The 18,539-nt window shown below is 40.6% G+C and overlaps 2 long non-coding RNA genes across 2 annotated transcripts in view; one reads left to right on the top strand and one right to left on the bottom strand.

Annotated features, from left to right (window-relative positions):
- LOC120433864 overlaps positions 1–11,497 on the bottom strand; it is a 36,431-nt gene extending 24,934 nt beyond the window's left edge. The window contains exons 1-2 of the long non-coding RNA XR_005608800.1: positions 11,253–11,497; positions 7,302–7,438 (exon numbers count right to left, since the gene is read on the bottom strand). This is a non-coding gene — a long non-coding RNA (uncharacterized LOC120433864). The remainder of the gene's footprint in view (positions 1–7,301; positions 7,439–11,252) is intronic.
- The window catches only part of LOC120433863, a 68,323-nt gene that overhangs the window by 49,220 nt on the left and 564 nt on the right, over positions 1–18,539 (top strand). The window lies entirely within an intron of this gene.

Here is an 18,539-nt window from a genome sequence, read left to right as displayed (position 1 = left end):
CTTTTTTGTTTATCGGTTCCTATCTCTTGTGGCCAAGACTGAAAAAGGAAGTGAAACATTGCTATCTTGTCTTGTTTGCGTCCTTGGCAGCTGTTGTGTACATGATTCATCAACACCTGCGTTCGTGACATTTATTTCAAGTAATATTTGTACTGTTTTACCACTAGATGGTCAAGTAGGATTTGGAAATACTTTGGTCAACCATAGGTTGTGTCTTGATAAGATGTCAGATGAGTTTGGCTTTCCATGCAGCGGCTAGAAAACATAAAGCATCTGAGGGTAAAAAACAGTATATTATTATGACTCAGTACTAAACTGTTTTGTAAGGATGATAACTGCACATAATTGAAAATTATATAAACATTTTTATTTTAATATTAATTCAAATGCCAAATGCAAAACAGAGGGAGAAAAATGGTAAATTCATAAACCACAATAATTTCATATCCAAGTAAATCATTTTCCATTGCCTTTTATATGCTTTTCATTTCCTCCTCAGTTTAACCGTTGCCTTTGAGGTTTCACTTCAGCTGTTAAAGTTGAACTTCTTTCCATTTTTCACTTCTGGATTTTACATTTTCCTGTTGCCCTTTCAGTGCGCTAAGTTGGCAGTTCAGAACTTACGGTCATGTAATCCAAAACAGTGGCAAGGTGGGATAAAGAGTTCCCCAAATCTGCGTGTGATAAAGAAAAATAACACTTGATTTTAGTTGAACTTTCCCCTTCGAGGCCTTCTGCTTAAAATCTCTGCCTCTGCTATGAATAGCTCACTCCACAGTAGTAACTTTGTGACCACTTGCACTGGAGGATTTGTGCTCTTCCCCAAATAGTATAATCTTGTAAAGATAGCAAACTTCTCGTTTGTCAAACTGACCACTCTTCAGCATCATTGCAGATGCCATGCCATGAATCCTGGTTGCCCACAAACACAGCCAAGCAATGACACATTCAAGAACATCTGGACTTTCTTATATTTTCAGTGTTTGTCATCTGAACTTTTCTGTCTGCAAATATCTCTGAAAACTGTGCCAGAAAAATGTAGCTTTTTAACAGTTTCTAAAAGAAACAACACAAACCTCTTAATTATGAGGGGGGGGAGAAATATATGTACAATCTTTTCAGCCAGCTAGCGAAATTTGCCCCCTTAGTGAGCCTGGCAACTTTACTGTGATTAGACTGTAGCCATAACACTGTGTGTGACTGATCAGCCATTTCTGCAGACCTAGGGGAGTTTTTATCAGAATTGTAGTCATTTACAAACGCGCTACAAGTGAATATTTATCTGTTTGCAAATGAAAGAACAGACGCAGTTTGACATCTTCAAGTTTAAAATTCATTAAAAAAAAGTGAAGATAAATGTATGAAATGTATCTGTGTATGTGACTCTAAAGCTTTGAAGCTTTTAGAAAACATTAAAAAGTGAAAACGTAAAATTTTAAAGCTTAAAACAGGACTTAAATGTAGAAAGACTTGTGTTAGAATTTCACAAAGAGTTGATTTTGAAATTAAAATCAAGTAAGATTTTTATGGGGTGAAGTGCTGTTGATTTTGATACATCAAATAAGGATTTGCTGATTTGAAGACTATTTTTTAGGTTTTCTTTAAGCTATAGAGAAATTACGGCATTATCTTTCTTCTTTAAAGTGCTTGGATGCTGATTTCACATTTTTATCAAACTGATCACAGTAAACAAGCAGACGAATAATGTGGTGAGAGACAGAGGGAGGTGGCATGTAACGGATATTCATACAATTGTGTGCCCAAACACAGATAACCTGCAGTACCTACTATTCTGCTCACATGTTGTTTTCAGAACTCGCACATTAGGCAGATTTAATAAAGAATTCCCCAAATTTAATTTAAAACAAATGCAGATCACAGAATACCTCCGTTTATTGTGCAGTTTGTTCTTAAAATAACATGTCATTAGCCTGGTGGATCCACTAATGGAGTCAAGAGATGCCTGTGTTACATCACATCTGTGAACTTGAAACAGACGTCCAGGAGGTCACTGTGACACCTTAGTCATGCTAGCAGCCTTACAGAGGATTGGCTTGTAGAGCTCATGGAAACTTCTAGTGTCTGACTTTTCCCCACAGTGTCATGGAGCTCGGACTAGGACTGCCTAAGACCTGCCGGACTGACACGTCACTGCACTTTCCTAGAGGCAAACAGTTTAACTTGCAGACATTGACTCTTTTGTTCTTGACTCCTTTTATTCAGCACAGATCCATAAGTCATGACCTCTCACTAGTAATAGTTTAAAACAACAATATGAAGAGTGAACCAGAGAGAGTGGTAGTTTTATTCTGCTGATGCAGAGATATTTGGAGCATTCCTTCTGTGCCAAAGGGATGCTATAGTATACTTTTTTTTTTGGTAGAGCATCAGATGTATGTTGTAATCAAAGATGCTCTGACACAAAAAAACCCACAAAAACAAAAAAGAAAGCCAAGAATTTCTCATTGTTACATCCCGAGGTGGATTTTCAGACTCTCTCTTTAGTGCCAAAGCTAAAGTGTTCTGATTCGCGAGTAATCTCCCCCCGCTTTCTCACCTAATGGTCTGTTCCATGCCTACTGATGATGACTACCGTGATGTCAGAGCAAAGAGCTCAAAGCGGCTTTGGTGGGGTGCAGAGGGGGCGGCGGGGGGTGGGCGTGGGGAAGCTAGAGGTTAAAGAGGTGACACAGAAAACAATCCGCTACATGAAGAAAAATGAAGACGGTCATATGTAGACGGCCACATTAACATACGTGAGCACAGGCAGTGAAGCATGTGCACATATCCATCACACTCTGTAGTCACTTCTTCAAAATAGCCTACTGCACAGAGGGATTAAGACACACTCACGCTAGATGCCAGCAGGAAATCGTCAGACATTTGTCCTTGTGCGCTGGGGCTACTGCCCTCGCATTGGCTGAATAAATATTCACGGAGGGATTGCAGAGATTTGGGTAAACAACTGAGGTGCTTGACTATTGGATGGAGTGGTGTTTTACTCCCATCATATTAACTATTTTCCTATTGGTCGAAAAATTCATGTTTGGAGGGATTTAAAGAAGCTTTAGCTACTGGATGAAATGATTTGAGTGCTCCACTCCCCCATGCAGTATTAGCACAAGTCTTCTTCAGGAACATGTTGACCATTGACATTAAATGAGGTCTTTACTTTCATGGAAAGAGCTGAAACAATTTCCTGGTACAGATGCCCAAATAAGTGGTTCATCTGAACTTTGCGTGTCTTTGCGGCCTGATCTGCAGCACCAAGAAGTTTTCTGAAAGGCAGAAAAATCTGTCAACACAAACTCAACAATGGGGATCACTGAATTCAAAAGAGGCGTCAGTGTCTGATTATTGCTGGCATGTGAGCATCCAGAGAAATTGTTCAGCATACAACAATGTGAGGCACCAACATTGTTCTCGTGTATATTCATATCCCAGATGATTTCTTGCTTTGGAGTGGCGTCAATAGGCAAATGCCCGCTTTACAATTGGCTGGAGTGGAGTTAGAGTTGTGTTTATTAGCGTAAACAAGCTGTGCTCCAGAGATAACACTGAAGCCATTCACCCCACCCTGGCATTGAGCTGATAATAATACCAGCCTGCACTCACACACCGACACACACAGGCATCGTTCAACTCCTCTGTTCCCTGTTTCCTCGATGCATCGCTGCACAAACCAGCGAGGTAACACGACTCAAAACAGAAACAATACAAATGCCCTGCAGCCTCCCCACAACAGGATTGTCACAGCTCTAGGGTCGCCCTTGGCTGTCATTCTCATTCACACACGGTGGGTTTTCACAATGGTGTCCAACATTATGCCCAGACTGTGCTTGTGACCCGCCCCAAGTAATGACCTCATCTGACAGCACAGCTGCCAGTAGGCAGCAGACTGCTTATGAAACAAGGCCATTCTATCCCTAAAATTCAGGGGTTGTGCAACTGGAGTGGGAGCACAGTGTGCCCGTGCGTGAGTGTAAGTTTGTATGTGGTAGAAATTTTGTGATTATGCAACAAGGTTGATATTATAGCTGCAAAAAAATTCTGGCGAATTTTGAGCCACATTGTGCTTCAGAAGGACGGTGTGTTGTGCCCACACATGCACGCACATGCATCTGCGCACACAGACACACAGTCTAATACCACAGTTATGAATAATAGATGCAGAAGTGATGTGTCAAAGTCCTTGGAGTGGCCTGGAAACAGAGAGCAGATTAAATGTGCACCAACCCTGACCTCAGCCAGACCGTGTTACACACCCACACACGATCAGGCACACACAATCCCACGCACGCAGTCTGCTATCATGACAGCACTCTGCCTCTGACCAATGAGATATGCAGCAGTTACCACAGCTCAGACGAGCAGCGTCATGACAGAATATGAATTTGAGTCACTTTTACGCTTCACTCAAGTTACGTTCATTCACGCAGGAGCTGAGCTGGTGCAGGTGGTTCATTAGTGAAGGGTCGTCTGTTTGCTAGCTACTGTACGAACTAGTATAACCTTTATTTATTTATCACAAATCTGTAGCTGCTCTTTTATTTATGATTGCACTGCCTTCATTCCATTTTTTCACCTTTACTAAATTAAATTAGAAGCAAATCCTAAAACATCTATGCTGTAGTGTGCTGGATGATTAATAGAGACCAAAATAAATCTGCAACACTTGATGTACTTGTGAAGCCAGCTGGTTCAGGTTTCTTGTACAGACAAGTGCTATTATAGAGGGAAAGATAAAGAGGGCCTTTATGCAGGTTTCTTATGTTTGATTTGTAGAGTAAAAAAAAAAAAAGTTGTCCCTTGTCACAGCAGTTAGCTTCACATGTTGGCTTTGGTGTTTCCTTTGGCTGAGTTTTATGTTGGATCCCTTCCTGACCCAACTCAAAGGGGGGTTTGTGTCCCCTGTGTCCCCCTTGAACCACCAACCTTCTAGCTTACCAACCCAATGGATAACCCACTAAACTAATTGTAAATATTGCTTCTTTTTTTTTCAGATCATTCTTGTAATTGTTTCGAGAGGTAGACAGGTAAATGTAGTCAGTAGAGGAATGCTGTGCATATGTATTATTGACATTGAGGCGCTGCAGGTTTGCTCTTTATTTTTGTGGCTTCCCATATTGGCTTAGAATAAAATGATGCAAATCCTTTTTAGGTACACCTGAAGATCAGGCTTCTCTTATGAGCCTGTTGCACCAGGAGGAGCTCGTGTTCTTCAGGTTTCTTTCGCTTCTCACCTTGTCAGCCTAGAACAAACATGACCTCCTTGTTGATAATAGCACTCTTGAACACGTTCTGTTTTCCAGTGCCTCCAAACTTCTCCTCCTCCTTCAAAGAGACCATGAAAAATTAAGCAAGCTTTGCGTCATCATTTGTACAGGTAACAATGTTGGCATGTCAAGCCAAGGTATCTGATCCTTTCTTCCAATGACACGATGGAATATGTTGGGCAGTGTTAGCTTTCACCAGGTAAAGCTGCAATATTGATGAACAGGGTGAGGCGTTCTTTCCACTGCCTCAACTCCAAGTGGCTCCTCCTCTCGTTGCCACGTCCCGATCATTTGATACATTGAAGTGCCGGCGCCGTTGGGTGGATGGATGGTCGGGCGAACTGGGCGAAGCGGAGTGGAGAAGGGAAGGGAGGAGAAGAGCGCAGCATGCTGCACATTTTCCATCTGTCATGAAAGTGGAGCAGCTCATTACCACAGAGTGCTCTCTACTGAGCTGACCTGAAAAGACAAGAAGTGTGTGCGTAGGCGCGGGTTCGAGAAAATGCACATATAGTATTAATGTGGTACCTTTTCGAACCCAGTGTGCTCATACTCCTGCGCAACTCCATGTGGAAGTGTGTAGAACAAACGCTAATGTGTGTGTGTGGCACTATAAATTTAATCATATGTCCTCATTTGCAAGAATAAGAGCAATCATTCTACTGAAGCAGCGCAATCCCAGTACGTTCCTGCAAGCATCATCCACTAACAAATGAAGGCATCAAAGTGATACAATTTTTCATAATTGAGGAGACATTTTCTTCTATTCCATCTGTCCATTACTCCGCTTAGATAAATCATCACCCTTAAAAGGATGTACATGGATCGTCCACAGCATTAAAACACACCTTGCAAATAATGCATTGGTACCTTTCTTGCTGCCAAAACAGCTCTGACCTGGCAGGACATGGGCATGGGAGCGCTGGAGGTGTCCTGTGATTACTGGCACAAGGACGCTGGCAACACAGCGCTTTGGGTCCTGTGGGTGGTGTGTCGTGGTATAGGCCTAGCTGGCCTGTTCCAACATGTTTCACCGATGCTCCGTTTGATTGTGATCTGAGGAGTTTGAGCTGTTTTTGCAGTGTGATGAACTGCCATCAGGAAGTGTTACCATGGGATGGTGGTGTGTGCTTGGCCTGCAGCACTGTTTATGTGTCAAACCAATATTAACATTAATGCAAGAATTCCTAGCAGGACATTGCATCAGTTCAGCCTGTGGTTTTAATGTTGTGTGATTGGTTTTAACTTATAAAAAGATTATTTGCAGTTTTTTTTCTCACTCAAAGCCTAGCTGCAGATTAGAGATGAGGGACTTTGGTCCTTTCACAAGGAAATCCAGCTAGTACACCTTGTGATGAACATAAACAATCTCCCTTGAGCTTTCTCTGTATGCTTGATCCCCAGGGTTTAATGTCCCAGCTGAGAATTCAGCATGTCAATTTGTGACTGTGCTTGAGGGCACTGCAGAAGCAGTGGGTCTGATATAGGATGGCAGGCAGAAAGAGAGAATGGGAAAAGAGGGAGAATGAAGGCACAGCAGGGAGAGAACAGAAAGATAAATCTGGAGGGACCTTGCAGATTGGTAATAAAGCCTCTGCGACCAGATGTCTATCTGAATAAAAAAGCTATTTGCAGTTGTTGTTTGTTTTTAATTTTTTTTCTTTTCACTTAATTCAACCAACAACCACACTGAAAGGCAAATAGAGCTTTGTCAGACAGGAATGCTGCTGAGCTTTTGAGACTGACTCTAAAAAAAATGTCCTTACAGTAGTAGAATCCAAGGTTCTGACAAACCTCGGTGAACAATTTGCAGCTCACTGTGAATCCTTCAGCAGGCTTTACCACTTGTGCCTCAACTAGAATTAACTTCCCTTCCTCGCTCGACCATGATGATTGATTTCAAGGTCTGGCTGCAAACCTGTCCAAACTGTAGCTGGCGAAAGATTCTGCTCTCAATAGCCATTTCATAATTTGTGTTCCCTTCAGTCTGACAGAAAGGATACCATAGAGGGCATAATTGATTACCTGCTCTGTCCTTGTCATGTCTACAGCCTTGGAGCTTCACGGTGCTGGATGTTGTGTTGCGCTTCCAGCTGTAGTGTATGGCTGCCAGGGTTAATCACAAAACAGGGCATAACCTGTTTGACGCTCCAAGCTTGATCCTAAAATGGAAACAGTTTAGTGCAGCAGTTTAAACATTAATGTGAAGATCATTAGCAAAGATGCTGATGTGATGAATATTAACTCAGGATTGGACATTGCTTTGTACTGTTTGTTGGCAAATGTCCTAAAAAAGCAAGCACATCTGTCATTTTACCTTGCACCTGGGGGCAAATGTAGTTGATGTGACATTGTTATACAAGAGCAATGCAAATGGATAATAAATAAATGAATTTACAGTTAGCAGTTTAATATGAATTTGTTTAATAAATTTAATCATTACCACAACAGCTTTACTAAACAGTATTTTGAAGTGTGGGGTGGAGGAAGGAGAAATGATGTATGGGAATACAGTGTAAAACCATCCAACAAGAAGCAATGAACCTGAAGCCCAAACATGTGAACATATTAAATATATTATATTAATCGCTAAAAGAGTGCTGCTCCAAATGTTTCCTTGCAGTTGCTTTGAACTGCCGGCTGTTTGCTCGGCAGTTGTTAGTTTGTCTGCAAATACTTGCCAACTACTCAACAAGCTGCAGTAAAACTTGAAAAAATGAAATGCAAAACAGAAACTGAAAAAGTGAAATTTGTGCCGCAGGACTCCAGACAGCAGAAGGCGTTTCAGAAGGAAAAGCTTTTAATTTGAAGGCAAGTATTCCCTGTTTTTCTGGTTTTGTCACACTTTTCACAGTTTCACTCATGCTCAGCGAGTGTTTGTTGAAAAATTGGCATTTAACATTCAAACTATGGTCAAATACAGCAAGATGCTAGTAGCCAAAGCAATTGTAAAGGGGTTTTTTCCAACCAGTCAGGAAATATATATCTTTCCCCTCATGACCACTGGTTGCCAGATGGTTGTAGGCCAGTTTGTAGGCTGTGTGACTGGGACCTTACTCAGTTGACCCTACAATGTCACTGCGATTGTCAAACATCCCAACAGCTTTACATGATGAGGTTGGAAATCACATGTCACATGTCTGTAACGTTCAAAGAATCATTGGTGGAAAACCAATTTTGACGTTTTTTTAGGCCATAGCATGATTTTTCCATAACGCCAATGAAAAACTTTGTGCTGTCGATAGTGGTGTGAGGTCGAAAAACACTAGAACAATATATATATTGTTCTGAAATCCATTAATTTGAAATTATTAATTTGAACAGCCTTCCGTGTTGATTTAGTTTTCAGTAGGTGACAACTTCTGTGTTACACTTCAGGCAAATCTTTTAGCAGAAAGAGAACTCGGAAAGAGACGCGTCCGTATTTTAGTTCCTCATGCCCAAAAGACAGGAGCCCTCAATGAGCAGACTCACTATAGCATTTCCTGGTTTCTCAGTTGGTTTCCTAAACAATACAGCTTCTTTTTATTGCTCAACAATGCCAAAGTAAAGAATTCCTGGGCCTCAGCCAAAAGAGAAATAGGGCTCCACTATCTCTAATCCTCTTTACTCATTTTCCACTTATTCAATTAGTTCCTGTCTTTGTAATAAACAGGTCATTATGTTTCCAAATTGCACCATCAGGTTTTAATCAAAGGACTGCTAAATTGCCAGCTAAGCATGACGCTGTTCCAACTTGTCAGTGCATATACAGCATGAAAGATCAAAGGTTGCAGTGCAGTGACTGTGGCTTTGGTCAAAGTTTCTTTAGCTTCAGGTAGAGTAAGGCTTGCCTTTGCTAACATGTTTTTCTTGTTGTGCTGTAGAAGTTTTTATACATGTGCATATATATATATATATATATATATATATATATATATATATATATATATATATATATATATATATATTTTTTTTTTTTTTTTAACTTTTAATTAAATATTATATATTAAATGTAGCATCTGTAAACCTCAGAATCTCATTTCAAATAGTAGTCTGTGTGAGCATGTCTGCTTCTGAAAGTTGACTGCACCTCTCAAATCTTTAGTTATGGGTGAAAAATCTATCTGGAGGTGGTTTACTGAAGATAGTCGGTATGAGTCTTTTGAACTTTGAGCATACTGGGGGGGATGGGATGCAAGTCCAGCTCTAAGCCTAAGAGAGCTAAATAACCTTGTTGTGCTAATACAGTATGCCGATAAGCCTTTAAAAGCTCAAACGTTAATCTTCATAACTTACGAAGCATTAAAAATCTACAATAAGCAAAAGATTTGTCTGCTGCAGCAAGTAAGTGTTAGTTAAGTTTTAATCTGTGAGTGGGTGTGCTGGAGTCTGCAAAAGGTTAAACCCAATCAGTATGGAAATAATTCTATGTTGAATTGACTAGACAGCCACAGTATGTCCTAGGCTGACCTAGTTAACCATGTGCATAATATCCCTCTGCTCCAATTGCTGTTGACTCATAGCAGGATGACGGTGTCTCCTGTATGTGAGGCCAGCGAGAAGCTGTGACTGAACACCATGAACCCATTTAACATCCCAAACCTCATTTAACTTTGGAGGAGAGACAAGTTTCATCAAAGTGAAAACCTATTTTTTGGGATGCTTTACTTTGAAACTTACCTAAGAACTTTGATGTAAACATGGGAATGTAACATTTTTGCTTTGAATTAAAAATGCAGTGCTGGCTGTTGAGGTTTCTCATGTGACATCATGTGCACATGGCTCACGAGTTGTCCACCACATTGGAGACCAGTCCACAACCATCTGGAAACCACCAGTTGCTAGGGAAACGTGTGTATTACCTGACTGATTCTTTGACATTGCTGGCTGTCAGTGGGTGAAATCGGTTGCAAAGAAGGTGCTGCACCAAAGGCCTCCCAGTGATTGCTTTGGTTGCTAGCAGATTTCCATAGTTGCCATTAGTTTTTCATGTTAGCCTACAAATATTTGCTAACTACTAGCCAAGTGGTACTGCAACTTGAAAAAGTGTAATGCAAACCAGAAATGAAGACTCTTCAACTTCATCTTAATCAATCACAAGGAGGCATTTCCCAACTGGTTGGGGAATATATATTTTTCCTTGGCAACATTTTTCCTTAGCGACATGTGGTTGCAAGTGGGTTTCTGACTGGTCTGTAGGTCTGTGATGACTGGGACTTCATCATGTTCCCAGCCACTGCCATCAACTTCCAGCAACCACTCACAACCAGTTGGGGAATACAAATTTTTCTTCCTGATGACGGTGGTTGCCAGATGGTCATGGACTGGTTTCTAGGCCTGTATGACTGGGGCCTTGCCTTGCACCACCAAACACAAAGCGGCCAATGGTAGTTAGTTTACATTTACCAAAGCACTGATAAAATTCTACCTAAGCATGGCTTTAAATTGAAAGTTAAAAATCACCTAAATTAATACATATAGGTTCATGTCCTCGGAGTAACAGGAAAAAGATGTTTCAGGGCATTCTGTTGGAATGTTTTCAAGCCACAGATGTCTTGAGGCACTGAAGGAAAAGCCAGTGAGAATTCATCTGTGTAGTAGTCTGTGTTGCAGGTGTTAAGCTATTTCACTGGATAACTGTTTGACACTAAAATGATCCAAAATATCATATGCATGAGAGCAATAATTTTTGGTAAAATCTATCGTAATGACTAAGTGACTAAGAATGCACAGAATTTTGTACCAGTTCTTTCCTCAGTTCAGACATTTCCGTCTGGATGAAAATTTTAAAGTCACTGACCATCAGACAACTTAAACAGATAAAGAGATTTAAAAAGCTGCTTTCTGTTTGGGTGATTCAGATCTGGTATGTCCAGCTTTGTCCCTGAGGATAGGGTTAGGCACGCATGTGTGTTGGTTGGTGCAGTAGCTGAGTGTGTGTAGATGTAGTGGTGATATTGTAAGAGGAAGGCAGATTAAACTTTGCTGTCTTACCCTTCTCGTTCTCTTGACTGCACATGAACTCCTTTGCTCACTGGTTACTTCTCTGGCTGAAAACGAGCTCATGAACTCCAACTGAGTCTCTCAACTCTATTTCTGTCTCACACACACATGAAAACACACACTTGTTCCCCAGTAGAATCTCCTCTTCCCTTCCTAATTGCCCCGAGGGGCTTACTGGACCTTGGCATTCCTCTCACTCCACACTTTAAGTTTAGCTGCTCGCCTGTGTCAGGGCATGACAGGCTCACCACGCCGTATGTCCAGACAGCGACACCGCTTCATGGCAACACATTAACACTTTTGCTGCTCCTACAAGCACAGCACAATGAGCCATGGCACTGAGACAGGTAATGATGCAAGCCTTCTTGCGGTCGTTCCAGCCACAGCTTGTTTTGATATAATTTTCCATCTTAGTATTTTTGGTTAGGTGTTCAACTCAAAATAAAATTTGGTTTTAATTTTAAGGAAAAGTGTATGAGGCAGCATTGCTCTAGCAACAGTTCACTGAGTTTAATATATTTACAGTTTCTCTAGCTCTACCCAAATATCACAGCTCTAAAGGCTCATTATAAAAAGTAATGTGCTGTTTTCTTGTGCAGCATACATCATTAAAATTATTAAAATGTTTTACTCCAATTTGAAAAAGCTAATCCTGACAGGTCACAACTGCCACTTGAAAGGCTCCTCTCAAGCACTTCTTAGGTACAAAAACCACCTTCTTCATTGTTAGATGATAAATAACTGGCTTCTCAATTACAGCGATGGTCAGTTTCTTCGTCACAGTGGTTGAAAGTAGTTGTCATACGTCCTGCCTCTCTTTGATTTGGATTAGTTGGTACGAAATGGCATTAATGAGCATAGCAATGTTAAAAACTAGTTCGAACAGTTTTCAACTAGAAGTAAGTGCAGGATTTGTGGAGGAAATAAAAGCCGCTAGTGGAAAAACGGCTGTGGACATGCAGCCCTGCTTAGGCTGCTTCAGGTTCATGGCAGTACTTAGGCGTGGATAACGGACTTTAGACAAATGATCGACTGAGACTACACCCACTGGTTTGTGGACTACTGTTTTGAAACCAGGTGTTTGACATTTTGCCCATCTTGATTTTTTTCTTTAAATAGGACAGGAACATATTTACACACTAGTGTAGTGTGTCAAGGTTCATCCATGCTGCACTATGAGATTAAATGGCATGCAAATTTCTTTACTTTCAGGAGAAATTGAAACCTAGTACTCTTGGTACAACTGAAATCTGAGCTTACGTGTTCTTAGTTATGCAAAACTTTTATGTTCCCAGAAGAGTACAGGGGATGTAGGAAACTAAAAGTCTCGGGGTTGAAAAAAGAGGCGATAAAGTAAAGGTTTTTATCTGCTGTCTCCATCTAAAAGAAACAACAATTCCTAGATGTTGGTCACTAAACATAAAGAGTACATTAGAAATGCTAAATCATCAAAACACCTTCCTCTCCACAGTGCAGAGGTAAGCGCTTACACAGAGGTCACAAGCTGCAAAGCAAAAGCTTTCAATCCCTGGAGCTCTTCTGCACTTAAGTACCCCTGGCCTACTCAAGGCAGGACGGAGAGAGACACGCCCACTGGGGCAAAAATCACAGCATGGCTTGCAAAGGCCATAACAACGTTAAGTCCCTTATACAATTTGAGAAGCATAGTTTTACAAAATCATCCATAAAAAGTGAAATTAGCTATAGAGACCATGTACTAGACTGTAAACATATTTATTTTTACTCGAAAATTAAACATTTTAACACTGGGGATCTATTATGGGGATTGACTTAATTATGGAGACAGCCTCAAGTGGCCGTTGGAGGAACAATATGTTATGTGCCTGTGAACGTGACAAACAGCAGTGGATGAAAACTGAGGTTGCAGATCTCTGCCTGTCAGTATCTTACATGGACTTTTGCATATAAACTGTTAAGTGGTCTCTATGCCAAATGCAAGACCACCCTTCCAATAAAAATTCCAGTGTACAGGATATAGCATAAAAGTGGGGTTATTAAAACAGGAGCTCACTGTTAACAGCACTGAATCACATGAAGGTGCCCTGTGTTAGACTGCAAAACATATTTTTGATCATGAGTAATGTAATTCCCAATCTCACTGCTGTTTATCAGGCACAAAATCAGGTACTAGTGAAGTTGGTAATGGCTTCAGAGACAGAGATCAACTCTCAAAATGTGTCTTTTGTCTGTGTGTATTGTTTTTTTCCTCTTCTGGGAAGGCACAAACAAGTATTTGGAATATTGCGCCAGTATACCTGTAAGCAGTTGAATTCATTTTTTGAACAAAAATCAAGGAATGTGTCTAGCCTTAGTTTGGCTCAAAAGGTAGACTGGTTGTCCATCATTTAGGAGGTGACACACGGTCAGACAGTTTAACAATGGTCAAAGTGTCGTTTGGCAAGACGCTGAACTCCAAATTGACCACAATGGCACCATGAGTGTGTGTGAAAGATAGAAAGTGTTTAAAAGCATAGACTAAAGCATAGCATGTGAATGGATGAATAAGGATTTGAGTGCTAGAGTAGAAAAGTTATATAAGTACCAGTCCAAAGATAGAAAACTTCAACAACGAACATCTTTCATGATATCATTTCACCATTTTCTAATGGATCATGTGGAAAATCCCCCAGAATGCCCTTGGGCAGCAGAGTAATGGGCATATGTCTAATATCATTTGCTTTCTGCTCCTTTATTTACTTTTTTCCACAATATAATTTTGGTGTAATAAGGTTCGTTTTTTGGAGGGTGAATGATGTGGTGCCAATTGAGCGGTGATATCCTTGATAGATTGAGATTTAGTTGAAAGAAAAGGTTTGAAATTAGTTAATTAAAAAAAAATTGTCTGGCTTTGGTGTTAAAATATGGAGGTGCTATAAGATTAGAAATGTTGATTGGCTTGCCTTTGATCACAAATGTGAAGAATTATTTAGTTTTGATTACTGCCTCACTTGTTTAAATCAAGTCCAGATTAAACGCGGTATGTTATTAATAGTCTTAGTTTGACAGTGTGTGAATCTCTGTGCTTTATGTACTGTGGTATTAAAAAAAGATGACATCATGCTCTCATGCTCACGAATCTCATGATGCATTGAAAACTGTTAGAAGCTTGTAGAGCTGTTTTGGCACTGTAATCATTGCACTGTATCTGTGTGTGTTTGTGAAAGAGAGGGAGAGAGAGGGGAGGGTCTAATCCTTCTGTGTCTGATGGTGTAGGATCTTTTTGTCTATGTGTGTGTGGGGGGGTTGCACACACTTGTGTGTTTCTCTGCCAGTCTGCAGCATTCCATACCATAACTGAGTGCAATACTCACAAATGCATGTCCTCATCTGTGTGCGACTCCCACAAAGGCTATAGCACACAAGCACACACGCGAGGATCAAACCAGCCAAATGCCTCTATCAAACCCTCTGCAGTCCACTATCATCCCATTCCCTGGCTTGCTGCACAGCTTAGCCAACAAGTCCGCTTGTGTTTGTGTTTGTGGATATGTTCCTGTCAGTTTCTTTCTGTCTGTTTTTTTTTTTAATATGAGTGCTTCTCACATGTTGTTCACCCCACCTTTTCTTTCATCACCTTCCTTTTTGTTTTGTTCCACTTTTCTCGCCTCCCTGCGTCTTCTCCCCCTTTTCCTCCTCTTCCTCTCCTACAGTGTCTGCTTTCTTTAATAGCAAGGCACATGAGGTAGAAAGTGACCTTGCAGCCAGAGTGACGGTTTGTCAAGCTAAGAGAAGAGAGACGGCATGATAGCAGAGTTAAATTGATTCACTCCTCTATGAAAATTGGTCTAATCTCGCAGGATTTAGTGTGAGAGAAAGAAAGGGAAAGAAAGTGTGAAAGAAATAACATCATTGTGATTGAATGCTGTTATTTATGTTGCAGTGCAAAAGAAAAGCAGTTTGGGCCATTTGAAGGCCAGTAAATGTGTTTTTTGTGGCCCTGTTTTTATATTTGGCAACATGATTGTTGCTCTTAGGTAATGATTCATGTGAAAATGAAAAGCAAACTCAAAAAACATGAACCATCTGAGAAGCAGAACCCTTCAGCCACATCATCATTTCTAAAAGCTCCTTGGTTGAGTGGATGATTGTGTGCACGTCAGCAGGGTGATAGGGCTAGTTACTGTAACACTCGCAAGTACACATTTGTTAAATAAATGTGTCAAAAATTTTCCCTTGAGGCTGCGGTTGTAAATGTATCACAGTGCATTTGGGTTGGTGTAGCTAGCATAGGGCCAAATAGTGTGTGATCAAGCCGTGTAGATGGTAAAGTGAAATCAGTAAACCTTCAATCTTCATCACAAAGATGGGTTTTTGTTTCTAAATCAGTCAAACTTTAAATCATGATTCCAACTCTAACGTGGAGCAAACGGGAGAAAGAAAAACAACATGAAGCAATTGAACTTGTTTTTCTGCATTTTGAGCCTCAAGTCATTCATTTAAGTCCTTTTCTTGGTGGTACCAGAGTAACAGGTTGGGTTCATAATGGGAGGAGGTTCAGGTTTTATTTTTTATTTTTGTAGTTTTGTTTTTTTGGTGTTTTTTTAGAAAGCTATTAAAAAATCCAGGTTTAATAGCTAATTAGGCCTTGTAGCACAACTCTGGAAGGTGGATGCATGCAATAGGAGAGGATCTAGGTGAAAATGAACTTAGCCCAAAGTGTCAATGAAAGTAAATTTGGTTGGTGTCATGGGGGCAATAAAACAACTGCTAGGCATGTGGAATTTCCAGCTTCGGGCCCGTTCTTACATGAAACTGAAAAGTATGAGGTTTCTAAAAGAAAGAAGGGCATTCTTCAAGTTCTTAGTGACAGGAAGTGATGCCGGGGCAGGGCTCAACAGTTCAGGCATTTCACTCATTTAACTGAGTGAAGAGTTAAAATCAGTTAGCAGCTTGTGCAAATAAAATCTGTTGTAAGTTTCAATCCAGTCGTTCTTGTTTTTTCTGGACAAAGATGGTGATAACACACATGACAGTAAACTTAGATGCAGTGAAAGATAATTTTTTCCTAGACATGACCAATGCTCTGTGCTTAAGGCCTCAGTTACACAGGCCTGGAGACCAGAAAGCAACTCTCTTAGGAAGTTAGGTTGTTAAAAAAGACGGTGTTTCCTAACTGGTTGGTAAGTGGTTGCTGGCAGTTGCTAGGCAAAATCAGTTGCTGAGAGGGTCCTCCATTCGCTGACAAATTGCCACAAAGTTTACGTTCAAGATGCTGACTTGTCTGCAAATGTTTGCTAATTAACCACTAAGCAGGATTGGTTGAAACTCGAGATAGAGAACGCTTGCCATCAAGGTAAATGCTGTGCTAACACATTTTGAAAGTGGTGCAGCTATTCACAACTGGTGAACAGTCTCTCTTTTTGGTTTATGTCACACTTTTCTCAGTTTCACTATGGTTTAGAAAGTAGTTTATGAGTGTGTATGTGGACAACCATAACTAGCATGGCTAGATTGTTTGCTAGCAACCAAACAATTGCAAGGATGTTTAGAGTGCAGCACCCTATACCTTTTTGTAGCCAGTTTCACCCAGCAACAGCAGGCAACCTCCAGCAGCCACTCACCAGCCGGCCAGGGAATACACATTTTTCACTAGCAACTGGTGGTCTTACTGCTGTCTATCCCTGTATAACTGAGGCCTCCTCAAACCACCTGTTCAAAAAGCTTACACAAGAAGAAAACTGATCTGTTCACCTGCACCCCATTCTAGTTTGTTTCACACAGCAACAGCGCACTATAATTAAGAACAAACCAAAGCTTTCTGTGTGCACATTTACTGCTGACATAGTTTGCCAAGGCTTTTCAAATTTGGCAACTTGTTGTAAACTTTGCTGCAGGCTGATCGCAGCTACACCTGCAGAATGCAGGGTGCACATAATACACATTGTATTTCAATGCTTTTGTTACTAATTGTTGCAAATGCAAGTTAATCCTATGAAAAATATATGTCTGCAAATATTATGCTTTATAGATTAAAAAAGAGTATATAATGTATTTCAAATTTTACTTTTTTGCCAATAAAAACTGAAAATGGGCTAATAAAACCAGCACAGTTAACCACCATACATGTTAGACACAGAGCTCTCAACTTGCCGATTTCCCATTGACCGAAGTTGATATTGACATTGATGTTGAGATAACTACGCGCTTTCTGAAGAAATCATAGCAATTACTGCGCTGGCAAAAACTGAAAACAATAAATACTGAGCCACTACAGAGCAATATCTTTATGAGTGTAGGTCATGCACATGATGCGCAATTATCACTAAAATGCTTCAAGACCTTGCAATTCTTATGATCTCTAGTCTCATGCATTTAGAGAATGATAAGGGTTATTTTGGGCTTCACGCTCATCAATATGCCTCATACTGAATATAAATACAGTCTTCGATGTTGATGGAAAAATCAAGGTTGCTCACTGATTTATTTTGGAAAATTCCTGAGAGGAAAATGTGTGGGGTTTTTTTATTTCTTTCTTTTTCCTAAAATAAAGAATTTAGTTGGATTTTAAGTATTTTTCCTTCCCAAAATGTGCTTTGTTGTAAATAACTTACACATCTGGTCAGTGGTTTTGCTGCGTCCTGGCAAGCCTTGATGCAGTCTGTGTGGGTGAGTGAAAAAGAAACAGAGGGCCTGTTTAAAAAAAAAAATTTTTAAAAATCTGAGATGAAATAAAAAGGGAAAGATTGGGGGGAGATTGGGTAAATATGCAGAGCCTAACTAACAAGACTAAGGGTAAACAAATTTGTATGCATGATAGGGAGGCCGAGATGGGGAGGCAGATGGAGGAAGAGAGAGAGTGAGAGGCAAAAAGAGAAGCGAATTCACTGACATCATTGGAGTTGGTTTGTGTCAGCATGCATGTGTTGAAAGTAGATGTGAGTGTACTGGAGCGTGCGCTGGGCAGGAGGGGAGGGCTCAGAGCAAAGTAGTGACGTATTGTAATCTGGAATACCGAGAAGCCCAGCTGTGCAGAATCTGGGCATAGCGAGGGCTTATGTTACGTCATACAAACCCACGCACACACATGCAGAAAAGCACACAAATGCACACGTAGCCTGTCGTGAGTCCTGAAGGAACACAACTGTTACTTGGGAGAAAGGTCAGGAGGGTTAATGCACGTGTGTGTGTACATGCTGTGTGAGCAGTTTCTTGTCCCTGCTTTAATGTTTTTACTACCTGATATTAGTAAATATTGAGGTTTTGCTTCTGAACCATCCCCTACCTTCTGTGAACCCTTCTTCTTCTTCTCCTTCTTCT

The sequence above is a fragment of the Oreochromis aureus genome, linkage group 17 (assembly GCF_013358895.1).
Source record: "Oreochromis aureus strain Israel breed Guangdong linkage group 17, ZZ_aureus, whole genome shotgun sequence".
NCBI lineage: Eukaryota > Metazoa > Chordata > Actinopteri > Cichliformes > Cichlidae > Oreochromis > Oreochromis aureus.
Note: the sequence above shows the minus strand (reverse complement) of the source record. Positions and strands in the feature narration are given on the sequence as shown.